The 22,356-nt window shown below is 37.0% G+C and overlaps 1 protein-coding gene across 6 annotated transcripts in view; it reads left to right on the top strand.

Moving 5' to 3' along the window:
• The window catches only part of LOC127881481 (mucin-3A-like), a 45,670-nt gene that overhangs the window by 11,000 nt on the left and 12,314 nt on the right, over positions 1–22,356 (top strand). Inside the window, exon 1 of one of the 6 annotated variants that reach the window (XM_052429415.1) lies at positions 76–725. The exons of 2 other annotated variants lie outside the window; for them this stretch is intronic. The gene's annotated coding sequence lies outside the window, so the exon portion shown is untranslated. Of the gene's footprint in view, positions 1–75; positions 726–10,191; positions 10,431–15,769; positions 16,012–22,356 lie in introns of those variants that run through there. 3 more of the 6 variants (XM_052429399.1, XM_052429407.1, XM_052429383.1) reach the window with 3 other exon arrangements.

The raw sequence follows: 22,356 nt of genomic DNA, 5'->3' as shown, positions 1-22,356 counted from the left end.
ACTATTTTAATATTTGCCACGATATTTCGCAAAATAATGTTGTATACAATAACTTAGTTTAAACTTTATTTTAAGCAAATATTGCATGTAAACATGTACACATGTAAACATAATTCGAAATAAGCATATACCAAAATTAAATGTGCTTTGGATTGGAAAACAAGGTCGATGTGACACTTATATGAATTCCTCTCCGTTTGTGTTGAGTTGCGACTGCAGTCATTGTGGTCAGAAGTCGAACTGTAAGTGTTTAGATTACATGTGAAAATGGTTGGAGAAGACATTATCTAAAAGAATTATTTAAAAAGGAATGCAAAAACCTAACAAGAAAAAAAAAATGTTATTTTATTTGTAAACCTGGTACACGGTCTGTTTTCGAGCAGGAGAGAGCCGTTACACATATGTTGCAAAGCGTTTCGTTGCTATGATATATCGCTGTACAGCGCGAAACAGAAGTTCGTTTTCTGCAAGAGAGAATCGATCAAAGCCATTTAACAGATTATTTGTAGTAATAGGGCACCGTATATCGGCAAAGCAGTGGGTTCTGAGGTTTGTATAATGTGGACATCTTAAGAGGAAATGTTCAATTGTTTCTGAAGATCCACAGGAACATAAGGGGGAACTTACTAAAGATCTTCTGTACAGATCATGGTTCAAACCGCTACAGTCGAGTCGAAGACGTGTGTGTAGGATTTGCCCAGTTCGTGAACCGCAGTAAAAAAGAGGTGAGGATTTATTTTTTTCTTTTTGTAGGGCGTTTTTGAATGATTGTACGTCTGGTGAATTTTGTATTGTTATGTGCAGTTGATTCCATTCCCGTTTTGTTTTGGGTAAGAAAGATAAACTATATGCTTGCGTGCGTGCTCTGGCATGTCGGATGTGTCTTAAGTTGTATCCGCCTGATTGGGTTTGATTAATATGTGTAATTAGATCTGACATGTAGGGTGGTGAAAGTCCATGTGCCATTTTGTAAAATAGAAGTAGGCGATGTTGTTTCCTTCTTTCCGATAGTGTATCCCATTTGATGTCGTTGAGTAGCTTTTGAATGTTGCAATATTTTGTTGCTCCAGTACATATACGGGCAGCTTCCACTTGAACAGATTCAAGTTCTTGCTTTAGGTATTCGCTACAGTTGTCCCAGACCACATCAGAGTATTCAAGTGTAGGGCGGATGAGTGACAAGTACATTTTTTCGAGACAGGAGCGGTTGAGGAAGAATTTAAGCGACCTAAGAATACCGATAAGTCGCCAAGCTTTTGACAGAGTAATTGAGATATGTGCGTTCCATTTTGCGTCAGAGGAAAGGGTTAGACCCAAGTGCTTGTGGGTGTCAACTTCTTCGATATTTAGAGAATTCATAATTAAAGGTGGGTGTTGTGATTTAAGCCTTTTCCTGCTGAAAATAATAGATTCAGTTTTCTCAGGGTTAAACGATACAAGCCAAGACTGGGACCACGAATGTATGGATGCAAGGTCGTTGTTTAGCGTGGTTGATGCAGTTACAGGATCTTCTACAATAATGTAGAGACTGGTGTCGTCGGCAAAGAGTCGGATGTTTGAGTTGACAGCAGAAACAATATCGTTAATATAGGCGAGAAAGAATAAGGGGCCAAGGATGGAGCCTTGAGGGACGCCTGCTTGTATATGGCGCCATGATGATGTAGAATTTGCATACACGACGCGTTGTTTGCGATTTGACAGGTAAGACATAATCCAGTTAAGTAGGGAGTCACATATTCCAAAAGACGAAAGTTTTGTGATGAGACCACGATGCCAGACTCGGTCGAAAGCTTTTGAAATATCGCAGAATACAGCACGCACTTCCTTGCCCTCGTCCATGGCCTGACATATGTCGTTGTAAAGACATGTAAGTTGATTTACGGTCGAGTCCCCTTTTATAAAGCCAGATTGGAAAGGGGTAATAAGATTATTTGTCGTTAGGTAATTATATATGTATTTGTGAATGCATCGCTCCATTAGTTTGCCGAGGCAACTAAGTAGGGAAATAGGGCGGTAGTTGGCGGGTTTAGAAGGATCTGATTTTTTGAAGATGGGCGCAACGTTTGCAAGCTTCCAAGAATCAGGGAAATACGAATTCTGCATGAGCTTATTGAAAAATGTTGAAAGAGGTATAGAAAGTTCGTGTATGCCTTCTTTTAGAAGCCTAGGACTGACCATGTCTGGGCCACTTGCTTTGCTTGGGTCAAGAAGTGAAAGAGCGTCTTGAACGTCTTGGGGCGTAATGGTGATGCTTCTCAAAGAGGATTCCGTAACACGATTTATTGGTGGAGGATAGTGATCTCGATCGTCGATAGTTGACTGAGAAGAAAAGTAGTTGTTAAGAAGATCAGCTTTGCCATCGTCAGTAGTTGCCTCGTGATTGTGGTCGTATAATGTTGGTATTGTTTGCGATTGTGTTTTGTTTGCAAGTTGTTTAGCTGTTTTAAACCATGTTTTAGGAGATGTGTTAGGTTGATTTAATTTCTCAATTAATTTATTTTTATAGTTTTGTTTTGCCTGACGTATATGTTTAGTGACTAAATTTCTTGCGTGTTTAAACTTTGACCATGCTTCTGGCGTATTCAACTTTTTTGCTTTTTTATGAAGTTTTTGCCTCTTTTTTATAAGAGTTCTAATCAGGTGTGACATCCATGGGATGTCATGAGGTCTTACTGTGATTATTTTGTTTGGGATATTTTGGGATGCTATTGATAGGATTGTGTCTGTTATTTTCTCGGTAATATCATCTAGGTCGTCGTTGTCGAAAAGGCTGTTCCAGTCCGTCGACCGTAAGCCGGCTCTGTAATCATCATAGTTTCCTCTGTCGTAGACCCATATACGTCGTTTGAATGGAGCTGTTCTGGGCTTATGCAAATGAAGAACTACCACTACTGGACAGTGAAAACGAGTTAAGTTTGGAATGAAAGGGTCTGCAACAAAGCTGGATAGTATGTGATTTTTGTTTTTTACAAAGATTAGATCGATAAGTGAGCTAGAGTGTTCTGTGATGTGAGTTGGTGAGGAGATAAGTTGTTCAGCGTTGTATGATGTCATAAGATTTATGATTTTATTTGGGCATTGACTGAGGACGTTCATATTAAAGTCTCCAGTGATGATGATATTATCATAGGACATGGAAAAAGCTTGATCGATGTTATGTTCTAGTAAGGTCCAGTAGTCATTGTTTGCGTCCGGAGGACGGTAGATGCCTCCCAACAATAATCTGTGCCTACCTGTTGATAATTCGACCCAAAGAGATTCTAAGCCATTTATACAGAGATCTGATCGCTTGGTTGCATTAATACCTTCTCGGACATATATAACTACACCGCCGCCAAGACGATTTATACGATCACAGCGAAATGGTTGCTGAAAATGCAATAAAGCGATATCATCGTCAGGAATCGATGGGTTAAGCCAAGTTTCCGTAAGAACGAGTACGTCGTATGGATGTGCCTCAACTTCTAGGATGTCAAGCTTTGGTCTAAGACTCTGAATATTCAGGTGCATGATGCTGAGTCCGTTGTTGTTTAATATATGGCTGTATTCTGAGAGGGAAGAACTAATCGATGAGTCGGGGCCGGGGTTAGGGTGGACGTCTCCAGAACACAGAATAAGTAAGGAGCACAGGTACAGCTGTGTATGGTTTCTGAACGTTAAGGGTCGATGAATGAGGTTTAGCAACAGAAAACTAGGTTTGTAGTAGGATGGGCGGCATGTCCTATCAGTGTAGACAGTCATTTGACTAGGGAGGATGATATCTGGGACGGCTGAGTAGAAGCCATGCCGCCTTTTCAGTTGTAGACAATGTGTGGTGGTCGGATCTCATACTCGCCAACGTGAACCGTGTACCAAAGGGGTTACTTATAAAATAAAATAAACAGATGAGTGGAAAAATGTAACATATTATGATTAAGGACATGATGCTTAACGGGCATTGTGGTATTGGTAAGTGCTGGCGGAAGAACAGTATCTTCAAAATATGGGTATCGTGGAAGAAGCTTCTAATGGAGGTCGTCAGGCTAATGTTTTAAATCCTTTCGTATTAAGTTTTTAACAAGTAAAAGGATTGATTGTTTGAATGCGTCTCAGTAGCCTTGTTTCCGGTTAAATGGTTAGTTAACGTGTCCCACAATAGCAAAGACATTACTCTATTATCTTAAAGAAGAGATGTGAATTGTTAGTACATAGTTGTTAAATATCGTGTATATGTAAGCATAAATATAACATGGCAAAATACTATGATATTACAAAAAAAGAAGCAACATCAAGATACACGGCGGATAAGGACATATCAGATTATTAACACAGTACTTGAATGTATACAAGTATGAGTGCTATACAGGTATGAACTGTTTGGTAGGCATGAATAGGTGGTACATTTAACTGTAAACTACAAAAGGCAGTCATCTGACACAATACAGCAACAAGAATAATCGATAGTTTTTGGTGATCACTAAACTATATTTTGTGGATCGTTCGTTGAGTAAATGTCAATGCATGTATACGAAGTTGAATTTTTTGTAAAAACAGCATGCCTTTAATGTAGTTAAAGTAGTCATCTACATAAAGAAAAGGCCAATACTTATACTAAAACACGGCAAAGTTTTAAATCTTGATATGCTCTAACGATTGCATAAAAATAAGTCGGCTTAGTTTAGAAAATTAATTCGGTTATTAGCGTTTTACACGAGGTTTATGTGTTACGGTGGGTTGTAATCCGATAAACCAAGATACTAGTAGTGGAATGTCGTAGTCCATGCGTGAATAGGTATAGTGTACATAAAAGGTAGAGCTCGCTAAATACTCTCAGTGAACGAAGAGAAATCTGCTCTGGTTGTTATTCTGTGGACCTTCTGTGTTTTATCTTTGATGAATATAATTCCATCAAACGACCAAGAGCTATCAATCCGTTTCTCCTTTACGAGTATGCGTGCCTGGTAGAGCAGCTCACTGCGTTGTTTAGTAAGTTCTTCGTTTACAAAAACATTTTTGTGGCCGCTCTGCTTAAGCTTTGTTCGGAGACTGTATAGCTTCTGGCGCGCACGAAAGGAAATAAATTTCACAATGATGTCGCGGGGTCTGATGTTGCCTTCCACTGATCCCACTTTGGTTTGGTTGGATTTAGGCTTGCCGAGTCGATGGGAACGGTCTATTTCGTCTATTGTAAGGTTGGCCCCAGCTGCTTTCGCGATTTCAAGCACCAATGAATCCGTTGACTCCTCGGAAGTTTCTGTTAGACCCGATATTCTCAAACAGTTGCGCCTGGAGTATTGTTCGTATGAATCGTTCTTCTCTTCAATTTCGCTTATTTTCTTTTCGAGATCGACTACCTTAGATTTAAGACCGGTAACTGATGATTTAAGTCCAGCATTTTCGGATTCAAGCGCTGTTATCTTAAGTTTTAGACCATCTACGACCCCTGATACAATACTGCTCACAAGGGAAGAAAGCTGATTTTCAAGCGAATACAATAACTTCTTTAAGAATCAATAAAATAAACGTTTTGTACTCAATACTTTTAAAATTATCTAAAAAAAGTGTCCTTGTGCATACTAGCAAGAAAAACTATTTTCAGCCGTATTAAATTTTTGAGAAACATAGTTCTTAGAAATTGTATAAATAGTTAGTAAAGAATGTTAATTAACCCATTTATTCCTAGCGTCTAGAAAAAAGGCCTTGAAAAACAGCGTAGACCCAGATGAGACGCCGCATGATGCGGCGTCTCATCAGGGTCTGCGCTGTTTGCTTAAAGGAATTTCTGTAAGAAATCTTCTTATTATAGAAAAAAATATACTAGACATCCCTAATTTTGGAAATAAATTGATCCAATTTAGAAGGATGAGAGAGTCCACTAGGCATTTAAGTACGTGCTTGGTTTAAATACTCATTAACGTGTCTAGTATCTTAAACGCTGTCAGTTGGATTACCGTAACGAATGATAAGTGACACTTAAGCGTTGGAATTAGATGACCTGCTATCTTACTGGCTGTCGATGAACACTAATATACTAAAGTCGGAAAGTTCTGTGATTCAACGATTGCACCCGAAGTCGTTGTCGAATAAACGGAAATTGCGATTTAATGCAATCCTGTCCCATTGTTCACTCTTTGTCCTTTGGAATTTCAGAAGGAACACGGTCCGAATGTTTATTAAAGCAACGGTTAATAACACTTGTCGAAGGAAATTAGGTTTTCATGACCATCATGACCCCGATGGTTAGTGAACAACGAGTGTGTTTGTGACAGGGCTGATTGTGTTAGATGCTCTCGTAGTTTTGGATCTTTGGCTTACCTGAGCAAAACGTGCTCATGGGGAGATTTGTTATCGCCTTTCGTTCGTCGTGCGTCGTCAACATTTACCTTGTTAACACTCTATGCGCCACATTTATTTCAAGTCTTCATTACACTTGGTCAGAACACGTATCCTTGTGATATCTTGGACGACTTGGAAAATTGTTCCGGTTGGTTGAAAAATATGGATGACAGGGGAAGTGGTCAGAACATTTGTTCTAATAATATATGGGCTTTATTTGAACATGATTCCGGCCCGTCGAAAAATATGGCCTCCTTTGGGGCGGCGCATTTTTCCTTATATTGCTATAGAAGAACCTTGTTAACGCTCTAGAGGTCCGATGTATAGTCCAATCTTTGTGAAACTTGGTTAGAACATTTGTTTTAATGATAGCTCGGCTGAGTTCGAAGATGGTTAAGGTTCGTTGAAAAACATGGCCGTCAGGGGGCATGCATTTTCCCTTATATGGATATAGTGGAACCTTGATAACACGCAAGAAGTCACATTATAGTGCAATCTTAATGAAGCTTGGTCAGAAGGCTTGTTCTTAGGACTTCTCGTCCGACTAAGAAACTTATTCGGATTTGTTGAAAAAAATGTTACGAGTTAGAAAGTTTTTCCTTAAAAAATATGGCCGCTGGGAGGGGGGGGGGGGTGGGGGTGGAGGCGGGGGTTGTTTTATATGGCTTTATCGAAAACTTGTTGACGCTATATTAGCTCTATTTATTGGCCAATCTTCATGAAACTTGGTCAGAACACTTATTCTAATGACTTCTCGGTCGAGTTCGAACAGTTTTCCCTGGTCACTTGAAAAACATGCCCGCTTTAGGACGGGGCTTTTTTCCTTATAATGGCTATAGCTTTCACTTGTTGACACTATATCTGCCAATCTTCATGAAACTTTGTCTGAACATTTGTCCCAATGGAATTTCGGATGAGATTGAAACCGGATCATTTGAGCTCAACAACAATGCCACTAGTTCAAATTAAAAACCAACAAATGTTAATACTCTAGAAGTCAATTTTTGGGTCCAATCTTCATTAATCAGCTCGCACTTTTTCAAAGTAGTCTAGTTCCGTTGGGTCTCAGGTGAGCGCCTGAGGACCGTGGCCCTCTTGTTTAATGATTTTTCACTTATCTGTTTCAAGTTAATTGATTTACCATAAAATACTTGTTCACAGGTTGCGGCATTTTTTGAAGAGTGTTAGTAAATTGTTAGCTTTAAGCATCGGAACTGTAAAGCTTATTATAATAAGTAGAATATAAGGATGATAAAAAAGTGTGTACCTTTTGGGACTCAAACCATTTCCCATTTGATTTACGGCTATCGCCTTAACTAATAACCCACACGGAATGTTATATTTGGGAACGAATCGAATATGTTAAATAAAAAATCCTCGGGATGTAACAAAACAACGAAAACAAAAGAACATTAACAATTATTGAATCGCTTCGATTTTGTTCCGTTTATAATTTTATAAACTTTAAATGATGATTATTCAAGCACGAAGTAATATGTTCAGAATGAGTCTACGTCAAAATTGTTATTACGCTTCAGTGATATTCTGTTTTTAAATCTGTTTGAAAAATATCACACCGACAATATATGAACAAGTTTCTTTAAAGACGTAAAGCGATGCAAAGAACTCCCACTTTCAGCGGAAGGCTGTTCGTTCTGTCTTTGCACTCGCATAAAGTCCTTACGGTATTAGAAAATTATACTTCCTGAAAATGAATCAGCAAGCTTTCCTCTTAGACTGCGACATTTTTTGCATCTGACAACGCAAATCGAGGACAGCATCGTGTGACATTACAACTTTGTTGTGTTCTCAACATGTTTATGCGTAATTTCAAAGGTCAAGTCGCTGCGTTGTTGTAAAGGAACTATCTAACACGCAATTCAATCAAATTAAAAACAAGTTTTATATTCACAGAAATAACTCGTGGTTTATACAGGTTTTTATCCCAGAAAGTATGCGAGTTACACGGAAACTTTATAGATGTAAGCTGATTTAGAATTGTCCATGTTACAACATGACGAAATTTTTGTTTTATTGGTAAATGCAAACGTTTTAATAACGTTGTATGGGATCCCACACAGTTGAGATTTCATGTTTTGAATCAGAGTCTATTAAACAAAACGCATGGAAATGATGGTCGGCCTTGGAACGGTCAATGCACACTTATGAGATCATGATTATTGTGTGTGCCTTCCGGTTGGAAGTTTTCATTCAAACTGAACATATGTATTAACATTGTATAGGGATTTGATCGTGTTGGTATATCGTGGTGATGTTCATATGTCTTGTTTATGTGCATCAGAATGAATGCTGCTTTAGTGATCTTTCCTTTGAATTTATTATTTTGTTCGTCTTGCTTTAAACACTATTTATTAAGTTCATTGAAAGTACATATTAGCAATACAGTACAAACATACATATTATTTTCGAACAACATACTAGGCAGGTAGAATTGCAGTATTGCTAAACATAAAGGCTGTAAAATACAATTGGACATAATTGAGAAGGAAGCATGAGGCTTATACTAATGTGTATGGTTGTATATAGTATGTAGATTGTTTTGTCGCTTTCAAACCCACACCATCCTTGTCTGATTAATGATTGGTTATATAATGCATTTAGAAATGACATATAGCGTCGCTTATCCCCTGCGGAATTGGAACACCCCCGATTGTAGCAAGACAAACTCAGGACACAATTGTCTTTTTCACGTTATTGACGTTTTCCTTGTCGATAAGTGCCAGTATTTCGCTTGCATATATATATTTTTGGCAATTGTTAACAAAATAGAGTTTTTTAGTAGCTCATGCCTTTGCATTCGCCCCCGTCCACAGCTGAGGGCGGGTCATCAACAATATGACGAGTGACAAACAGTTTCCGCAAGTCTGGCATGCAAATATGTCACACTTTAATAAATAATCAAGTATCCTGGGGGATTCGCCAAAAAAGATTTAACGTCTTTGTGAAGGTATGTTGGTGTTTTCAGCAGGTTTCTCCAATTTGACACCCTGTCATATAGGGTGGTTGAAATCAACATTGAAATCTCCACTATATTTATCTAATCAGGCGAAGGCTTTAGTACGAATTTGAGAAACGTTTTTATATGGTCACGTTGATCTAATGAATGAAAAGAAAAGTTAAAATTCATTATACAACGAGATGGCTTAAAAGGGCTTAAAAATGAATCGCCACTCGGAAGTATAACGCGCCGAATGAATAATTATAATTGGAAAAAGACACATACATATTCAAATTTCCATTTAGAAAATAAATCTTACTTAAAGTCATAAATCACACAACCATTCAAAGTATAGTTTGGTTTGCCATTCAAACATACCAACAAAAGTACTATGAGATGTATCGACTTAGTGGTTTCCCGCAACATTGGAATATCTATTGCGCCTTCATATAGAGTGGTTTTGTAGATACATAACCACATAATTGATACACTTTTGTAAAGTGTAAGTAAAAGCAATTGCAAAAACGTTCAAAACAACAGCAGCATTGCCACCAACATCCAACATCCAACAACAACATAACCAACAACGACAACAAACATAACTCATGTATGCCTAGCGTCTAGAAAAAAGGCCTTGGCAAACAGCATAGACCCAGATGAGACGCCGCATGATGCGGCGTCTCATCAGGGTCTTCGCTGTTTGCTTAAAGGAATTTATTTAAGAAATATTCTTAATTTAGAAATAAATATACTAGACATCCCGAATTTTGGAAATAAATTGATCCAATTTAGAAGGAATTGAGAGTCCACTAGGCATAAATGGGATAAGTAAAAGCTCCGAGTCCCATCAGGCCTTGCGAGTATAGTTCAGTGTTTATAACGCGCGATGATGATTGACGTTCTGCAGTGCAGCTTTGGTGTTTTTCTAGGAGCCCATCGTATCAAGTGTTCCATTTAATGCTGAATTACCGCGGTATGAATGGAGCTGCTGATGCATAGTGATTCGAACCAGCTGATTTTATAAACTTCGAAACAAGATACGCATCAGCCCTTTGTTGTGGTGAAGTTAATAGCTTCCTTTGCATAACGGATACACTTTCGTTTCATTTTAGTTTTGGTTATTTCGATGCTGCATGGATATAATTAGGCTTTTGAGGTAAGAAGATTTTTTATACTTTGTTTTACATTGTATTTATGAAAGCTGTTCGAAATTTGCAATTTGTTTCGTGATTAAGTAGAACATGTGCATTTACAATGTGTCTCATGTTTGGTTGTTTTCACGTGAGATGGTGAATATATATGCTAAATTCGATTTTAAATTTGTGTTTTGATGAAGGATTTCAAGATGGAAAATTGTTCTTTCATGTTGTAACAGCATTTGTTCATGTTGTAACAACATAAGCAAGGTTTTGTAACCATGTTAACACCTATTTATATATAGATGTTTTATAACCACATGAGAAATGCAACCTGCGTTCTTTGCATTACTGAAGGGGAACCATAACCATTATTCAAATTTAGAGGAGATCACTCAGATCTGGGAAGTCCGTGTGGAAATACAATCGGAACGGGTGAGAATATATGAATAGATAAAAACGCCTCAACATTTATGCTATTATGTTATAGCGAACTTAAACCATATAATATAATAACATTTATATAAAACACAAAAGTATGAGCCGCGTCATGCCACAATAGGTCTTATGCCTTGTCACGTTGTGGCACTGTATCTTTTATCATATAAATATATTGTCAAAGAATAGCCCGCGCATTGTCATCAGGTGTTATGAAATTGAAAGGAAAAATGCATGCCTTTTTTAATTGCCATGTCACTATTAACAATAAATTGTGAAATCAACGATATCTTCCAATCACTAGCTTACAGTCTTAACGTTTCCATTGTTGGAAATATTGGGTAAATAGAGTGGTTTTGAATTAAGTGCAGCGTGCTGTGTTATTATGTTATCCGGTGCGCGTGCATAATAATTTTTTCCAGTTTCTTTTTACTGTAAATACGTCAATTAATTCAGGAACCCGTTTATTATAAGGTCAACGTTGCACGTATAGAAACTGGATACTATAAATCATGGTCATGATAATAAGAGGGAGATGTCGGTATGGTAATATGATGTGTAAGAAAAGTTCTGGTATTAAAATGTATTACAATACGAAACTGATTTGTCAATACCTAAGAATAAAACACGAACAGAAAATACTCAAAATATACGTTTTAACGAGAAAATGTTCTGTTTATTGATATATAGCTTAATGTAGGTGAAGAGAGGGGAACCATATCACTGTGGTATTGTATAATCTTGAATTTTCATCTTTATATTTCAAAAATACCTATTCGAAACACGCGAAAACAAGTCAGCGAGGTACAATGGCGATGGATTCGCGCAATGTGATAACTTATTACCCGCGTAACAATCAGACAGATAGAGTAGTTGCCTGGCAGTTTATTATATTCCTGATTTTTTATTTGTCTCAACACATATGCAGTTGCAGATAAAATGAAGAGCTCGAAAATAGCATGATACGGTATCGGTATTATGTTTTGATAAGGATAATAGTGAATCACCGGCTGCTAGTAGGGAAGTGCTATCAATCACAGTGCACATCAATTTAGTTTATTATTCTACATAATGACAACATCATTGCGACATCATGGCTGCATCATGATCAGAATACTTTTACCAACATGACCGGTACCATCAGTCATTCTACATCGTCAATCATATCTGTGCTCGATTCTCGCCATCATACACAACGAGTGGGTTTTCCCTTGTTCTGTGGTTGCCACAACAATACAGGCGCTCACAAATAGTTGAGATCGTGAAACAGATGACAGAACACGTTAGTAAAAGAACAAGTGATGCAAGAAAGGTCTTAAAATACCCACAATCGTGTGCAGTCGGGGGAATATGTTTGGGTTTCAATAACAAATGATATGTGACAATGTCCAATCAGCTAAGTTGAGCTTTGGAATTAGAGATCCTATACAATATTAGTTGACGACATTCAAATTCCAATATCCATGTGTCAGAAGTTTTCGTGGGTTTACAATTTCTTCCGACGTATCAGTCCTTTAACGCAAATTGGCCGGACATTGGGATGGTGATTTCCTTTGAACCTGTGCGATTGTTCACACTTTATCCTCGAGAATGCTCATCGGTAGCTCGGTCCAAATGTCTATTTAGACACGCGCTAATGGAACGTGTCGAAGGAAATGAGGTTGTTATGGCCATCACCCTGGGTTCAAATGGGTAGTAATCAAATAGTGTGTGTGGCATAGCAATGTGTGTTGAGAGCGCTATTAGTGTTTGGGTTTTAACCCTTCGCGTGCTGGGAAATTTGTCGTCTGCTAATATGTCGTCTGCTGAATTTCTAAAATTAGCATTTTCTTCATTTTGTTTCAAAGAATACTATCAGAATAGCAAACAGTTTGTATCCTGATGAGACGCCACGTTCTGTGGCGTCTCATCTGGATTCAAACTGTTTGCAAAGGCCTTCAAAATTCGGTTCCAGCACTGGAAGAGTGGAAGGCATTATCTGGACCAAATAGTCCGACTGTTATTTGTAATCGTCCATAGTTCGCCATGGCAATTCCTGTTAAATGTTACATACAAGCATGTGTACAGTTTACTTACATAAGTAATGCATTAAATAGTGTTTATGTAGTTAAGCAATAGTATTTTTGCAATAGTATAGAAATAAAAAATATTTTTCAATAATTGCTGCATTACCAACACTTTGATCAGAGATGTTTAGTTTTGTTTTCCGTGTTACTTATTTAGGTATGTAAGCGCTTTATACATTTCATTCGTGTACACAGTATATTATAGTATCTCATATGTTAATACATGGTATTGTACCAATATATCCATATAATGACAAACGATTTTTAAATATTATTTTTAATGCATATATTTATATGTAATCATATTTAACAGACTGTTTTATATGAGATATGTGGGGTATGTAGTTATTGTGAGTTCAGTTTTTAGTACACAGTTGATCTACCCGTATGTGTGTTTGGGGTTGGATGTGGGAGTTGTGGAAGCTTATAAAATCTAGAGATGATGATGAAGATAATCAAAAATCGTTCGTAGAAACGAATATTCCATGCGAATTGAAAATGCAATAAATGCATTTGAAGTAAATTATCATTCATGTATTATGTGCATTTCTCCAAACAGTCAGCTACATTTACGTATATGATTATTAATTGTCCATTTTACACCAGGTAGGTGTTTTGCTCTAGTTTTAAGTAATTCGGAAAGCTATCAAAAAGAAGATACCACATTATAAGTTGAAATTTTCAGTTTTGTGTTGATGTGCTTCGGTCTATAAAAATAACATGAAATTATAGTTGTTTAAGCGACATTACCTTTAATTAGTATATCGATTCACTAAATTAAGCTATGTTATGTAACTTTTCACATATTATATAAAATGTTAAGTATGTTATCCCTTAGCAGTGATATGCCCTTTTAAACCATACATTTCTCTTTACATATACATACCTGATTTTATAATTATTTGAGTAATCACATATCACGCCGCCTATCCGCCATTGACACTGAACGCATTCGAATAACTGATTGTTACTGGTTTGATAATTATTATTCAATATATGTAGTTGTCTCTACATTTAGAGGCGTATAGTTTTCGGTTTATGTTCTAGTATACAACGTTTATGGCACATGCTATTGTGGTAGTCAAATTTAAAAATGAACTCCTTTCAAAGAAGAGGTCGTGTCAATATAACCAATGACAAAAATACCCGCAAGATGGCACGCACAATGTCTTCCTTTAATCAATAATGCAACGTCCCCGGGGACTCGCCAGCAGCCAGAGTTACCCTCGTTGTGAAAGTTAATTTAATTTATTGGTGGTCTCAACATGTTTCGCCAAGTTGACACTTGTGCATAGAGGGTGTTCGAAAACAATTTCGAGCGAGTTACCCTTTGCCCGTTAAAATTTCTCCTGTCTTGACTTAATCAGTTGGAGGCTAAAATTCGCATTTGAGTGGCTAGAAAATGGTCACGTGGGTCGAATTCATGAAAAGAACATTAAATATTTTAATAACACCAGTAATTATTGGAAAGGCTTGAAAAGTTAAAATCACCCGTGCGGGGAATAAAGCCCCTGTGAATACGAATGTACACTGAAAAGGTTTGAACGGATTTATGGACATCCAGCCAATTTGTGTCACACTGAATTGACCATGCAATGTAAAGACATTAATTACATTCAGAAAAATGTTCTGTCGGTATCTGGGTGTGTTCAAAAGTTTTTTCTTCGGTATTGAACTGTCTATGATAGAGGAATATAAAAGTATTGATTTACAGTGATATTTTTATAAAATTTCTCATCTGAGTCCTGGGACTCGATACCTTGCATCGCTTTGAGTCCCTGTATTGAAAGAATGAGTCCAAATATTTAACGATATTATTTTTTTAGAAATTTCAATGCATATTTGGGACTCAAATAATTCGAATCTTTGCTTCCCCATAGGTGTTTGTGAGGCCAGGACGCAGGACTAGCAGGTAAAAAATCACTGGATTTAGAAGTACGTGTATTAATTTTTTTTATACTGCACTTTTCTCTTTTCTGCTTATATTTTACACAAAATCCTAACTTTAAGACAAATACTTGTGACGATCACAGTAACCAATATTTTTTAAGAATAATTTCACACACATGATTACGTAGACAATACACAATATCGTTGTGTTCACCATATGATCTTTTAGATGCTTAAACGTATATCGAATACAAAATTGCCAGCAGCACTTACAAAATCTGATGCAGCTTGAGATAAACTTGCCTTGGTAGACAAAGACCACATAATTGAGATTGTTCGTTATAAAAAAACAACAACATTGTTCGTAATTAAAAACATGTCAGTAATGACATAGCAAACAAAAACACCAATAACTAAACTAAGCGATAATAGCAAATATGTTAACGACAAACATGTCAATAACATAACATGCGCCGAAGTAATTAAACACACCAAAAGGATATGCAAGGTGTACATTAATTCGCTTTATGAATAGTCGTTTGAACTCTACTCTGCCAATTTTGTTTAATTGTTTATGTAATGAACAGTTTTTCTTTAATAATGCTTTTCCGTTCTATAATGTTCTGATAAATTGTTCCACTTTTAATGTTGTTACAAATAAGCATTTATGTACAATAAAACACTATTGCCCCAAAAAATGCCCTATAACTAATACACGATTATCATTATACAGGTAAATTAATTCATAGTCATGTGTGTGGTTGGGGGGGGGGGGCGTAGTGAATAAGTCATAAATTTGATGCAATGATACCGTGACTATGCGGTTAAAGCCGTGAGAATGTGCTGGTTACGGATGAAGTATTTAACAAACTTAAAGCTCTTTGTACACCAGCACACATCGCGAATATGGTTCAGTGTTAATTATATGCGGAGAAAGTTTACGTTGTGCTGTGTAGGTCGCAGTATTGCCTTGAGGCCTCTCTAATCAGGTGCTCTGATTATGGCTGAATTACCGCGGTATAAAACGGAGTTTGTTGGATGAAAAGTGATTCGAGCAAGTTGATTTAATAAAACTCGATACTAGATATGTATCTGCTGGTACGGTTGTGGTTTATTTAATAGATGCACTTTCATAAAGATACGCTTTCAGTTTGGTTTTGGTTATTGCAAGGCTTAACATGGATTTGAGTAGCAAATGAGGTAAAAGGTAAGAGTTGTTTCAGTATAAATGTATATTGTTGTAAATGTTGCATTAATTTCGTGAAAAAGTAGTGGAAAGAACATTTCTTGATTAAAAAATACAAAATCTGTTATTTCACGTGTAATTTTAAATTGTGGCAGGTGGGAATTTTTTTTAACTTAATTGGATTTTAAATCACTTGTTTTATATCACATATATCACTACATTTCATGTAAATAATTAAATTATGTAACACATTGAATCAGAACGGCTTAATGCAATTCTTGATGTTTTGATGCTTCCTTTTATATTCTAGCACAAGCTGAGTAATTGTAATAGCATTCTCAATGTATATATAGATAGATGTACAAATCTGAAGTAGATATGCAACCTGCTGTTGTAAGAAACGGCATAGATTGAGACGAATACATTTGGAGCTGGCGTTTTGATAAAATTCACGCTAAATATGTTAATCAACATCTTGCACTGTATTATCATATTGATTATAAACCGATAATACCATGTTATATAGAAATCAAAATGGTACAGAATTAACGCTTTTGAAGCATCATTTATATTTCAGTTTAGACATGAGAACGATGAAATAAAGTATATCTTATTTAACAAAAATGAATATAACTATATACAATTGTATGATATAAGTGCGTTTGTTCATTTTATCATAAGGGAAATAGGGAATGGCGGGAAGTCCATAAATTCTTATATTTATTTTGAGACCATTTTAATATTGATTAGAAGGGAAACTTCGTTTGAATAGCGGGAAAGTAGTAAAATCAAGTAAATCGCTAAGTCGCTAAGCGGGATTTTTTGGGAATAAAGCTTTTACAAAAACGGCGATTTTTCAAATAAGACTCTCAATCTCCTGGTCATATTGTATGTGCATAATTGGAACCATGACATTTTTTAAGCGACGGTACGTCATCAGCAGTTGTTGGCATATGAATGAGATAGGTCCCCATTTAATTGGTCCACATTGTGCGTTGAATAAACTCGAGGCCACGAAAGGTTCAATGTCGACTCCAAACTGAAGGGGCAATTAGGTTCATTCTTGGGCCGCTGTAATAGCACAATTAACTTTGTATTGACCAGAGAATGGAATGACTCGTCTCGTTGTTGGCTATATCCATAAGTAACTTTATCTTGAATATCTGTATGAGAAACGACTGTTTGTGATTCGTGATAAATTGCCTACCAGCTGCCCTTTGAAATCAAAAATGTTTCATTGTCGGTCTGTTGTGTTCGGACATCGACATACGTTGCTTATGTATGACCACAACAGACACAAAAACTTAGCTCGAAAAATATCAACGGTTGCTTGTATCAAATGAGCCTTGTTCGGAGAAAACTGGGCTTAATGCATGTGCGTAAAGTGTCATCCCAGATTAGCCTGTGCAGTGTGAACTGGCTAATCAAGGACGACACTTTCAACCTAAACTTGATTTTCGGTAAGGAGGGACTTCCTTGAAACTAAAAATACCATTAAAGCGGTAAGTGTCGTCCCTGATTAGCCTTTGCAGACTGCACAGGCTAATCTGGGACGACACTTTACGCACAAGCATTATGCATAGTTTTCTCAGAACGCGACTCAAATGTAGAGGTGGTTACTTCACGTAGCATTAATGGCTTTTTGAGCCTCATGTTTACCAGAAATTAGACTTTTTCGCTTCGTTCTCACCCTTTCTATTATAATACACCCTTGGGACCTCATAATGCGTATAAATGAATATTGGTATATTGTAATTATGCATATCCGAGTAAATGTCCGCAGCAGACATCATACAATTAATATTGAATCGTTTTTATGCTCTGATAGTTAGTGGGTACCATATACAAGCAGTGAAATCCATACACATGGGAGCTTACTTCTGCCAGTGCATATCGTAATTGTTTGGAAATTCTTTCCTTTTTATATAACCGACTTAATATTTTTACATTCCGATGGAAACTGATGCATCTTTGCATAGCTATATATTGGTCGTGCTCTGTGGAAAGGGGGTTAATGCGTGGGCGTAAAGTGTCGTCCCATAATAGCCTGTGCAGTCCGTACAGGATTATCAGGGCCGACAATTTCCGCCTTTATGGTAATTGCTGTATGCAGAAAGTCTCTTCTTAGCAAAAATCAGTTTAGGCGGAAAGTGTCGTCCGTGATTAGCCTGTGTGGACAGCAGAGGCTTGTCTGGGATGACACTTTACGCACATGCATTAAAGCACCTTTTCACAGAGCACGGCTCAATTATCTTTAAAATTATAAATATTACACCTATGTCACACTCAATCCCCGACTGAGAGGTATAACTTGTGATTCTAGAGTTTACAAAACGATCCTTCTCGGATTGAAGTTCGGTATGAATAAGCGTATCCTTCGAATGTACAATATTTGCTTATGAAATATAAGCAAGGTCTGCCGAGGTTACGCTGAAATGTGTGCACGTGCATAATAAGTGTATTTAGCGTACTTCCCAAGACGGACAGCAAAGGTGTGAAGCAATGAGACGTTTTCAACTTTTACTTTCCTAGTAACCTTTGGTATATATGATGACAATGTCATATTTTTAAATGCATGCTATTGACATAACATTCTACATTACAAATAACATATGTTCACATGCGAGTATGTCTTATTGAACGACGGCCTCATCTAATACGAGCGACGTACAGCTGTGCATATGTTTGTGTTCTTCAAAATTGCGTTTAAGCTATTAACGTATAAGGACGCTATTTATCACATTAACGTCTGGACTTGTTTGTGCTAATTTGGTTTGCGGCAACAACTTGTTTATTTATGTGAGTTTTTACACATAGGCTAAAACGTTAATGGATAAATACATGCTAAGGACTGTGTTATGTGCTTACGCTAATTGATGGTCATATGTAATTTCGTGGTCGTTTAGACGTTCACATGATTATTTTGTTCATATAAACCATATATTGCACACGTAACGGTATACCATGCATTTACAATTAATAGCGATACCGTGACCATTGCGCGGAATAGTGTTGCATCGCATAGTCCATCTGGTGTTACAACAATTAGGCAGTGCATATAATTATATCATTGTATTTGCAAATTGCTGGAAAGGGAAAGCGTTCTTCTGAATCACTACTTCAGTCTGTGCCGGTAATTTTAATGGATGACTCAGAAATACTAATTTTGGTATCGATTATCTCAAACCGACTATGGTCGTTTTGGTCGTAATTTTCAGCAGCAACAATAACAATTTTGACTGGCTGTAGTATGGTGCTAGTAGCAGTACAAATAGCGAATTTAATTGCAGTGATAGCACTGCAGATGGCTCAAGTTGTACTATGAGTATTTGTAAAGAAGCAGTTACAGTAGCAGTAGCAGCAGAAGCAGAAGCAGCAGCAGTATGAGTAGCAGCAGCAGCAAAAGCTGTAGTAGTGTAGTAGTAGTAGTAATGGTAGTAGTAGTAGAAGTAGTAGCAGTAACAGAAGCAGGAGAAGTAGCAATAGCAGAAGCAGCAGCAGAAATTGTAATAGTAGTAATCGTTGTAGAAGTAGCTGCAGCAGTAGCAGTTCAAGGAGTAGTAGTAAGAAGAGGAGGTTGTGATATTTTTCTGAATTTTACCCTCTGAAATAGATGCTACATTCGCAAGTTAAATTTTTCAAAAAGTTAAAATGATTACAATATGATAATCTTATTTGAAAGACGATATTGTATGAACGTCTCCTCAGTAATCACTCGAGTTCTTTAAATTATGTTACAAAGCACCGCATTGGTGGAGCGGTGTACGTTTATAAGGACGCTGTTAGTTGGTAAATAACGAAGCGTATGAAACCTACAACTACTCATTGGAATGACACTTTAATCGCTATTTAATTGATCTCGTAACTATTTCGTGTTGAACACAAGTAATCGTTATATACCGTAATTACTCTAAGTTTTCTGACACTTAAAAATAATTATTTTGTTCGTGTCCGAAAATGAAGATACGGGAAATATAAAAAATTACAGGTGTCCGATAAGTAACTATTGATATAGAAGTATATGGTGACGTCATAAAATAGTACAACAAGTGTGTTAACACGGAATCGGAAAAATCACGAGGTGCATTTTACGGAATTGTTTTGTGTCGATTTGAACTTCAATGATTGATTAAACGTGATTGAACTTGGTTAGCAAGATATTTCGACATTTGATCTATGAAGCGCGTCTTTCATTGGAATGATAAAGTTACCCTTAAATGCTCTTTGTCGGTTTTATCTAATTGATCTAGATATACAATCGTATTGCGGATCCGTTAATGCGCTTTTGTTTGAGACAAATGGCTCGCTTACGATGTCGAGAAATACACCTGGGAGCGACTTGTTACAATTGAACTAATGAATTGAACAGCTCAAGATTCGTGCACCGCTAATAATGCTAGTATAACAATTCTTTGAACGACCTTTTGAAATGTTTGTATAGCTCAACTTAGCTCGAAAGATTGTTGTCCGCTGTCCGTTGTGGTCAGTCTATGTCCGTTGTGGTCAGTCTATGTCCGCTGTCCGTTGTGGTCAGTCTATGTCCGCTGTCCGTTGTGGTCAGTCTATGTCCGCTGTCCGTTGTGGTCAGTCTATGCCCGCTGTCCGTTTTGGCCAGTCTATGTCCGCTGTCCGTTTTGGTCAGTCTATGTCCGCTGTCCGTTGTGGTCAGTTTATGTCCGCTGTCCGTTGTGGTAAGTCTATGTCCGCTGTCCGTTGTGGTCAGTTTATGTCCGCTGTCCGTCGTGGTCAGTCTAAGTCCGCTGTCCGTTGTGGTCAGTATATGTCCGCTGTCCGTTGTGGTGCGTCATGTGGTGTCCGCCGTGCGTCGCTTGTCGTCTACTCTTAGCTCGCTATCACTGAATAGGTCACATTTTTTATCCAACTTTGATGAAGCTTGGTCAGAATATTGACTTTATCTATATCGATGATTGGTTTACGTGCATAAAAAAAACTAGTTCGCCAAGTAAAATCTAAATCTTGATGACACTTGGTCACAATGCTTGCCTTGACATTATCTAGTTCGAGTTCAAAACTGGGTCACGTGCATCCTATGAAAGTAGGTCACCAGGTTAAATCCAAGGAACATGTTGTTACCTCTTTAAAAGGCACATTTATGACTAAACCTTTTTTAATGATTATCTTCACGATATCTAGACGAAATTTGAATGTGGGTGACGTGTGTTAAAAATAATTGTTTAATAATGTCAATAGACAACTCTTAGAAAACCCATATAACAACTCTAGAAGCCACATTCATGTTTAAGTTTTGATTAAAAATTGTCGGAACATCGCGACAATATCAATGTCATGGTGGAATTTGAGTCAGGCTCGGTCTCAAACAAAGTCACCAGGCCAAGTATTCGGAATAATTGAACCCTGAACTCAGGTGAGCGATTCCGGATCATCATGGCCCAGTTGTTGTTGTTTTTTTAACTAGAGTATGCTTTGTTTGCCACTTCGAGTTTTTAATTTTGAAATTATGATTCCTTTAAATGGCAAAGTCTTAATTGTTATAATAGTGTAATATAATGGACTAAAAGTAATCCTAAGCATAACTAATAATAAGGTTTCATAACATGTAACATTATCTAAGATATGGGCAAAGACCTACTCACCGAATGTTGACAGATTCTGACAGTTCGTTGAATGACATGACATATGCATGTTGAACAGTTTACTGAGGTTTCATGCATATATCATTCTATCTACATCTTAATCCTTATAATCCTTAAATGTTACTCACAACTTTAGTTATTAATCCTCGTTCCTATGATTGTAATTCCATAAAGAATAACACTTCCTTGTCGCTCATAAACAGTGTCGACCATGCTTGTGACGTCATAACTTTATCTTTGTGATTTTAACAAAAGACTGCGCCATATAGTTAATGGTTACAGTAAACTATGTCTTATTGTATTAATGTTAACGATTTGCTACTGTTTTATATCAAGTTATTGTCATTTGATTGATAAGCATAGATATAACATTTGGAACTATTTCCTGATGTGCGGAAGCGTTTTGAAAAGTTCATTTGGCGCGCATATTTGATTGGATGACAGTGGTTCAAATCGGCGATTCAAGCATTCTGATTGGTCGGAGCTGTCGCATAACCGTTTACGGAGTCTGAGGAATTGTATCAAGGGGCATCCATATAAAAGACGCGCCGCAGACGACTTAGGACACATTCAACTTTTAGGCCACACAACATCCAAAATTATTTAAACTTTTAAAAGCTTTAATAGTAATAATAACAAGAAAGAACTGGGATGTCGGACAAAATGTAACTATATTATATTCTTATACATTTGTTGTTTCATGTTGGTATATTTTGAGAAGTATAAATAAATTAAGTCTCACTGTTTTCAT

This window comes from Dreissena polymorpha, chromosome 1 (assembly GCF_020536995.1).
Source record: "Dreissena polymorpha isolate Duluth1 chromosome 1, UMN_Dpol_1.0, whole genome shotgun sequence".
NCBI classification, from domain to species: Eukaryota; Metazoa; Mollusca; class Bivalvia; order Myida; family Dreissenidae; genus Dreissena; species Dreissena polymorpha.
The sequence above is the reverse complement of the archived record's forward strand: the minus strand, read 5'-3'. Positions and strand labels throughout refer to the sequence as shown.